Source organism: Metopolophium dirhodum, chromosome 8 (assembly GCF_019925205.1).
Source record: "Metopolophium dirhodum isolate CAU chromosome 8, ASM1992520v1, whole genome shotgun sequence".
NCBI lineage: Eukaryota > Metazoa > Arthropoda > Insecta > Hemiptera > Aphididae > Metopolophium > Metopolophium dirhodum.
This window is the reverse complement of record NC_083567.1, coordinates 15749883-15758094: the sequence shown is the minus strand read 5'-3', so window position 1 is coordinate 15758094 and position 8212 is coordinate 15749883.

Here is an 8212-nt window from a genome sequence, read left to right as displayed (position 1 = left end):
TTTTGATATCCCCCTCCTCAAGAAAATCCTATATACGCCCCTGCTGAGGAGGTTAATACAGAGTCCCTGGGTATGCCACTTTCACTAGCTACATAAAAGTTGTATAATTATTAATCAATTAATTAATGATCTTATGAACTATCAACTACAAAAGTACATCGATCACTGTTATGATATTTTATAACGATTAATGTAATAGTTTAACTTTCAATTTATATTTAAATCAAGCATACAACACAATTTGAATAAGCTAACTACACACATAATTATTATAAATCATATTATTTTTATGTTTGTTACAATAAATTTAAGTTTTTCAGAGTGCGAATGAAAACGCAGCAAAAATTAAACTTTTGTTTCTAAAGTGGAAACACAAAGTATAGATGACTTTATTTTTCATCTGTAAAATGATTTATTTCTATGATTTGATACGCTCCATATTAGAAAATTATTGAATTACAAATATATGACTGTATTGTTCACATAATTATAATTTATAAGTGAAGTATCTTGTTTATCAATTTCAACTGCCATAGGATCATAAATCATAACACAAATGGCACTACAGTATAGCCATCTTCATTATTTATAGCCTTTTAGGGATAATTATTTTACTTAAAAATGTGTTCTCAAATCACTGGCAGCTCTAGGGTTTTTTTTTGGGGGGGGGGGGGGGGGAAGGGGCATAAACAAAAATTTTTTTTTGTTATTTGATAATAAGTACTTACCTGTAATATCGAAATATATTCAAATGCTTCAAAATCAGTACCATATACAACCCAGTATCTGGACGTTTCCCCCCGCGGATTTTAGGTGTACTGGACGTTTTCCCCCATGAATCAATATATAATTTTTTTACACATAACATTAGCTGTTGGACAATAGGTTCTTTGGTTTTACCCAAAATATACGATCATCTATCGGGAGTTTGCCAATTGCGCTTGAAATTAATTTTTCATACACCAATAATTGCGCTCCAAATATTTCACGGTCTATATACCATAGTTACGCTCTAAACTTTTTAGGGTCGATAGACAATTCCGCTCTATACATTTTAGAGTCTATACTTGATAGACCAATTGCGCTCAAAATAGTTATTAATTGCTTAGTTATAATTATATAATTTATAGTAAATTAAATGAATACACAACCAATTTTTTTATAATAAATAATATACCTAATATAAATAAATAATTTTCTTTATTCACGTTTAACAAGTTACTTTTTGATCGTCAATTATTTAAAACTATAGTTATACCAGTGTTACTGTTATATTATAATTTTACATTTTTTGGTAATGGATAATGGTGATAATGTTTTTTTACGAGTACGATAAACGCTTCGTCGTATACCTAATATAATCAAAATATGTGCGTGATAATAATAACGTTTCATGCAATTCATGATACTTTTATAAAATATATTATAATAAGTAATCAATTGATCAATAAATAATTTATTTTTAAATTGAAATTATTTTTAATTTTCAAGCATTTTAGTGTGTCGATTGTTTATGTTGATGTTGATGGAATTAGACCGAACAACAATATGTTCATATTATTGGTGAAGGGCGTAATTGGTACACTGACCAAAGTTATGTGAAAGGATTATTTAGTTATATTTATATATAATATATTAATTTAACAATTATCTCGTAAACGATGCATCTATTTATTGGCATTTGTAATTTGTATATTATTATTGTTAAATATTTTATAGATTCTGAGCGGAGTAAAAACATGTAAGTATTGATGTGTGTTTTTTTTTTTTAATTGTGAATCTAGTTGGTACTTTTGATAAGTCAAAATTGAAAATTCCAAGTAGAAAGCATCATGGAAAACAAAAAAACAATTTACGCAAAACCAATTTTTAAAAATATTTTATTTTTTTGGTGTTACTCAAAAACTAACAACTTACTGTAGACCCTTTAAATTTTCGCCAAATATTTATATGATATAAGGCCACTGCCTTAAAAACATCCCTTTGGTTCAGCGTTAGAACAGCTCAAAATTGATTTCCAACTAATGCTTTGATTCCGGAGACGGATGGCAGGTGAGCTGGGCCAAGTGCGGAGATCCGACGTCGACACGGTACGACGGTAGGTATACGAAATAAGTGCGGCAAACCTGCCTGCAAACACGGGGATGAAAAACGTCCAACGAGCACAGTGGCGTACGACACGAGCGTGATAACAGTGAGATGGGAGGGGATCGAATTACAGTGAGTCCGTGAACATACAAAGCCCGCAGCGACGTTTAAAAGCCAGTGCCCAAACCACAGACAGGTATATAAACATACATAGGTATTAGCAGTGACAGATCCAGAGGGGCAGGGGCTTCGCCTCCCCCATACCTCTTCAACACTCTTATTCTTACTTACAGAAATATTTTAAAGTGTGTAATGTATTTATGGCTTAAAAGTAATTTTTTTTAGGAGCCCCCCCCCCCCTAAAAAAAATAAACCTTGGATCCGTCACTGGGTATTAGGTATATGTTTATATATCTGTGGCCCAAACACTGGTTATAAAACGGTTATATCAGAATGATCGGACTGTATAACAGATAATTCGTTGTAACAAATAAGTACTGTTAACTGGCTACTAAATACGGTGACACAGAAATGGATTTATATATTTTAAATACTTGCCCTGTCCATGACAATGTCCATCATGGCCACTATACTTTTATTGTTTTTTATATCAGGATTCGGGAATCAATATTAGTTTATTAATTATTATTATTTAATGTTAATTTCAAATAAAAAAAAAATTGTTCCGATCATTATAATTTATTGATTATATTGTTTTGAAAATAATTAGCTCCTCGTCACATTAATTAATAACAACGTAGGTTAAACCTATTATTCCTAGGCTCACAAAGTAATAAGTATTCTTGATTCTTGAATGGTGACTATAATACTGTAGTATAGGGGCGTAATTAGGAGGGATAGATCCCCTCCAAAACTTTTTTTTACTGCTAACATTTTGTTAAAAGTATTGGTATAATGACCATTAGTGTTTGCTAAAAACATATACACCCCCCCCCCCTCCAAACAAAATTCCTAATTACGCCATTGCTGTAGTAATGTAGTATTATTTATCTGAAATGCCTATTTTTGTGTTTAATACGAAATTCGTTATGTGTAGTACGAAAATATAATGTGTGAAACGACTATTGTAAGACAGTATTTACATCATTTTAATTAGTAATAAATAACCTACGTAGTACGTACCTATATTTTGTGAAAACAATTATTGAATATGATATTGTATTATTATGATACCATAAATAATATTTAATATGCTTTGATCCTATAATTTTCAAACAAACATGTTATAATATGTGTATATGCACACTTAAAAATTACTAATAACTAGGTTGCGTAAACTTAAAAAAAAAAAAACACTTGTATCGTTTTTATTAAAATAAAATGGGCCCACGCTTTATGCGATGTACTAAAATAGTAAAATGTGTGTACCTAATACGAAAAATGATAAACAATATGCTGTGCTCATCTGTTTCTAAAATCGATGAAACTTGAAATTCAGTAAATATTTAATAGCGCATGTTTATCGACGACAAAGTCAGAAACATATATATTTCCGACAAATGTTTCTTCGTCTGGACCGGGCTTAAAAAACATTTACAAATACTGCGGTCTACGAAAATAATTCTAAATTGAACTAATGTAATTAATAAACGGCAAAACTACGATATAATAAAACTAAACGTATTATACAATATAAATTATAATATTATTATGTTAAATTCTTAAAGTATAACGTATAATGTCCAAAATTTAGAAAAAAATATACAATAAGAACACACACTAAAGAGTTCAAACTAAAATGTCCAAAATCTTAAACAGAAAAAAACTATTCACAATAATTAGTTCATTAGAGAAGGATTATTTATAGAGCACTAGGTTATCACTTATCAATGTTCGTCTATACAAAAAATTCAACTAGGGTAAAATTCATATAAAAAAATTGAAAGGGAGGTGTGGGCGCCCGCAAGCAAATGCATTTAAGAAAACAAAAAAAAAATTTAGAAAAAATTTAGCAAAAATTATACAGTAGGAACACACATTAAGCAAACGTCTAGAATCTTAAGAGGACGCCACACCCGCATGTGTTGTCTCCGTCTTACAAACGCGTAACATATTACATTTAAGCTCAGAAATTCAAGTTTTATCTCGAGTTTTATGCAGTTAGCTTAAAAATTAGTGTGAATCTGCCTATTAGAAAAATCGATGATAATACATTTATCTGTGTTTTGTTGGAATTTTTTTACGAAATTCAGTTTTTAAGTGAGTTATGAGCATTTTTGATTTACATTTATTAAACACGCTATAACTCACTTAAAAACTGAATTATCGTAAAAAAAACTTCACTCAAAACACAGATAATGTTCTTACCATCAAATTTCATAATAGGTCGATTTACTCTAATTTTTAAGCTAACGGCATAAAACTTGAATTTCTGAGTGTAAGTTTGGTATGTTACGCGTTTGTAAGACGGAGACAACACATGCGGGTGTAGCGTCCTCTTAAACAGAAAAAATTATTCAAAATAATTAATTTATTAAAGAAGGATTATTCATTGGGTACCAGGTTATCAATTTTCAGGTATATACAAAAAATTCAACTACACTTAAATTCCTAAAAAAAAATTGAAGGGGGTGTTTTTAAAATTATAATTTGAATAGTTTTTTAATTAAGATTTTTTTTTAATACTTTTAGTGAATACTTTTTTAGTGCATTCAATTCACAGCCCTGCTAATTACTTTAACTTTTAATCATACCTACCACAGTTAATGTTAAATATCAACAATTAACAGATTATTCCACTTGATGACACTTAAGAGGATGTCAGATTTTTAGCGCACTATTTCTTTCTCTTTCTGACCAACGCACAAATTCTATATTTTAAACCTATTCTATCTTCATTTTGTCCCTTACACACCCAACTTAACATTCTCATATCAGTCATATCTACTACACAAACAGCTCAAAAAGAGTCAAATTATTTTCAAAATGTTATCGTGCATAGAAAATGCTAATATAAACATTCAGTGAAATTTTAAAGTATCTACAGTCATTCGTTTTTTTAATTACAACAAAATAAGAAAATCGTTACATGAGAAATCGAGTGAATATCAAATGTTGTAAAAATACGGGTAAAAATATGAATTTCAAACGCTCATAAAAATTTAATTTAATTTGTTTGTAGACATTTTTTTATTTGATAAAGGTAGACAAACTTATGAGGAACTTGTATTACATTTTCAAATCTTAGATTTAAAAATTTTTATGAATTCTTAACTCAAAATAATTTGCTAATTTTCGTGATTTTTCGTATTTGTCAATATTTGATCTTTAAATGCTTTTAAACAAAAACTGTGACTAAGGATTTTTATTATTTTTCAAATGTCATTGTAACAATATAGTAGGAGCATTCTATTAAATGTTTAAGCTTTTTAAACCAACAAATGAAATTTTATTGATATTTATAGAAAAAAAACTAAAACAAATGTATACTGAAAATGTCCGTAAACAGCTCAAGATAAGTCAAAATATTTTGAAAATGTTATGGTGTATATAAAATGCAAATATAAACAACCAGTCAACATTTCATGTACCTACGGTCATTTGTTTAAGAGTTGCACCAAAAACCAAAATCGATATTTTCAAAAACAGATTTTTTGTAAAAGTTCCCGTTTTTTCTTAATTTTCTTTTGTTTTTCACACCACTTTTGAAAACTACTGGAAAAATTTTACGTTTGACCTAACCCCCCCCCCCCCCAAAGTACCAACTAGATTCACTTTCCTATCAGAAAAGATACTGTTGAAGAAAATCCAAGCACTTTTACTGTCCTAAATGGTGATCACAGACACAAAAAAAATAAAAATATAAAAAAAAAACACAAATCATTGTAAAATTAATATATTCATCGCTTCGCTCAGAATCTAAAATTAACACCATTGTTTGAAGCATAAAAAAACATTTGAAAGTTGTGAGGGAGTTGGTGAAATGCATTTATTCCAAAGTATTTTTATTGTTTTGACAATGGTTATACTTTTGATCATAATTAAAAAATATTCATATTCGGTATATATTTTTACATAAAAATGAATTTTTCTTCATGTCTAAAAAAAAAATAGGTCTCACAATTTATTAATTTGTTGTGCCCCCTCGGCCACCAAAGTCTGAACACGTCTATGACTACACCATAACAGGGAACTAAAATTATGTAAAAATTTTAATCTGGTAGGCAGGGGTGGTGCTACACTGGGGCCAGGGTGGGCAAATTCCCCCCCCCCACCCAAACATTTGATTTTGTCCCTCCTTTGCCCCCCTATATTATTTATATTATTTATATTCATTTAATACTGATAAGTAATAACTATAAATGGTATATTGATATTTAAATATAATCATAATAATAAAATAAAATGAATAATACTAACATAAGAAATTGCATTTATTGATTTTTATTTTAATAGGTAATACCAATATGTTGCTATTTAGATACTTAAAAAACCCTCTCTTTATTTGTTTAATTGCAATGAACATAAAATATAAATGTGCTATGTGCATATAGATATAAGTATGTAACACATTCGTATGTCATAAGTCATATAACCTTATTACAAGTTTATATAAAACATATAATATAAGTACTTTAGGTTATACCTTATACCTACTTAGAATTCCATTATGTTAAAAATATGTAAGTAAATAAAGACATTTTATTAATTAATTATTTAATTTTTTTTTTTTTGATTACCTATATTTAGAAATATAGCATAATATTATACCCAAAACATTTTTAGCAATACTTTCTGAATGTATAATATAAGCAAATTAGTGGGTGATCGAGTAACGATTCATAAATGCCCCACCAGAAAAAAATTTGTTTCTGTATCCCCCCCCCCCCCCAATGAAAAATATCTGGCGCCGCCACTGCTGGTAGGTGTAGTGCATAAATGATGTACAGATGTATTTTTGGTGTTCTAAGGCTGCTGTAAGATCAACTTATGAGAATCCTTGCATTAAATTGTTAGGATTATTTGATATGAATAATTACTGTATACTTACATAATATAAGTCGATCAGAAACTATTTACACTGAATGTTAATAGTTAAAAACTATTAAAATTTAAAATATCTATTTTTTGAATTTATTTGTTAATATAATATTTAAGACTTTATTTATACCGTATTTATGTATATAAAATATAAAGATTAATAATACTATATTGTTTTAACTACTTCGCGCAAATCTACGGTGATACCCGGCGTATAGTATATGCAAAAAGTACGTACTAAACTTAGCGTTGGCCTCTGTTCGATCTCGCGTATTTTAACATTGCTCTTATGGGATTAAACGTATAAATGCTTCTACATCACCCAGTTAACAGACTGTACGTGGAAATAAATATTTAATTTAAGACTAAAAAGTAAATGTAAGCCCCAAAATAAAATGAAAACAAACTTACGCGTAGACATCGACTCTTCCTGTAAAACAGATGGATTGCTGCAGTCGCCAAAGAAACAGCTATCTTCAAACATTTTCATCTGACTCCGAACTGCAACTTGAAAGTATCGAAATATTTTATGAAAATAACCTGATTATAACGAAATGTGTGAGTTTGTGTTTAAACTTACATTATAATATACAGAATATAAATGGTAACTACTATATTTGATAATGGATTTTGGTAAAGCTTTTTTTTCTGAAAATTTTAATAGATTTAGTAAAACATACATTAATAATTTTAATTGAAATAATTGATATATGTTTAATTTACAAGAAGTCAAGAACTAAATATTTATAATATTTATTTATTTAACTCTATCTTAGTCCGTGTCTGTGGTATAGGTACTTGATCAGTTGACTAAGATTGCATAATTGTATACCTATGTACTAAATTATAATTACTAAGCTCGTATCGGTATCGGTATACATTCGATTATTATCCTTATTTCTTAGTAATTAATAACCATTGTATTTAAAGTATAGAAGATCTCGGAAACTTTTTGTTCAAATTTCGATTACAGTATTGTCTGATTCTTAATTTGCATTAAAACACGTATAAGGTTATCATTAATTTATTGTAAAACCAAAGTTGATATCGCCGCAGGATTTGTCATAAACATAGACCTGATAATCAGGTCTATACTCTATAGTCTATGGTCATAAACATCAAT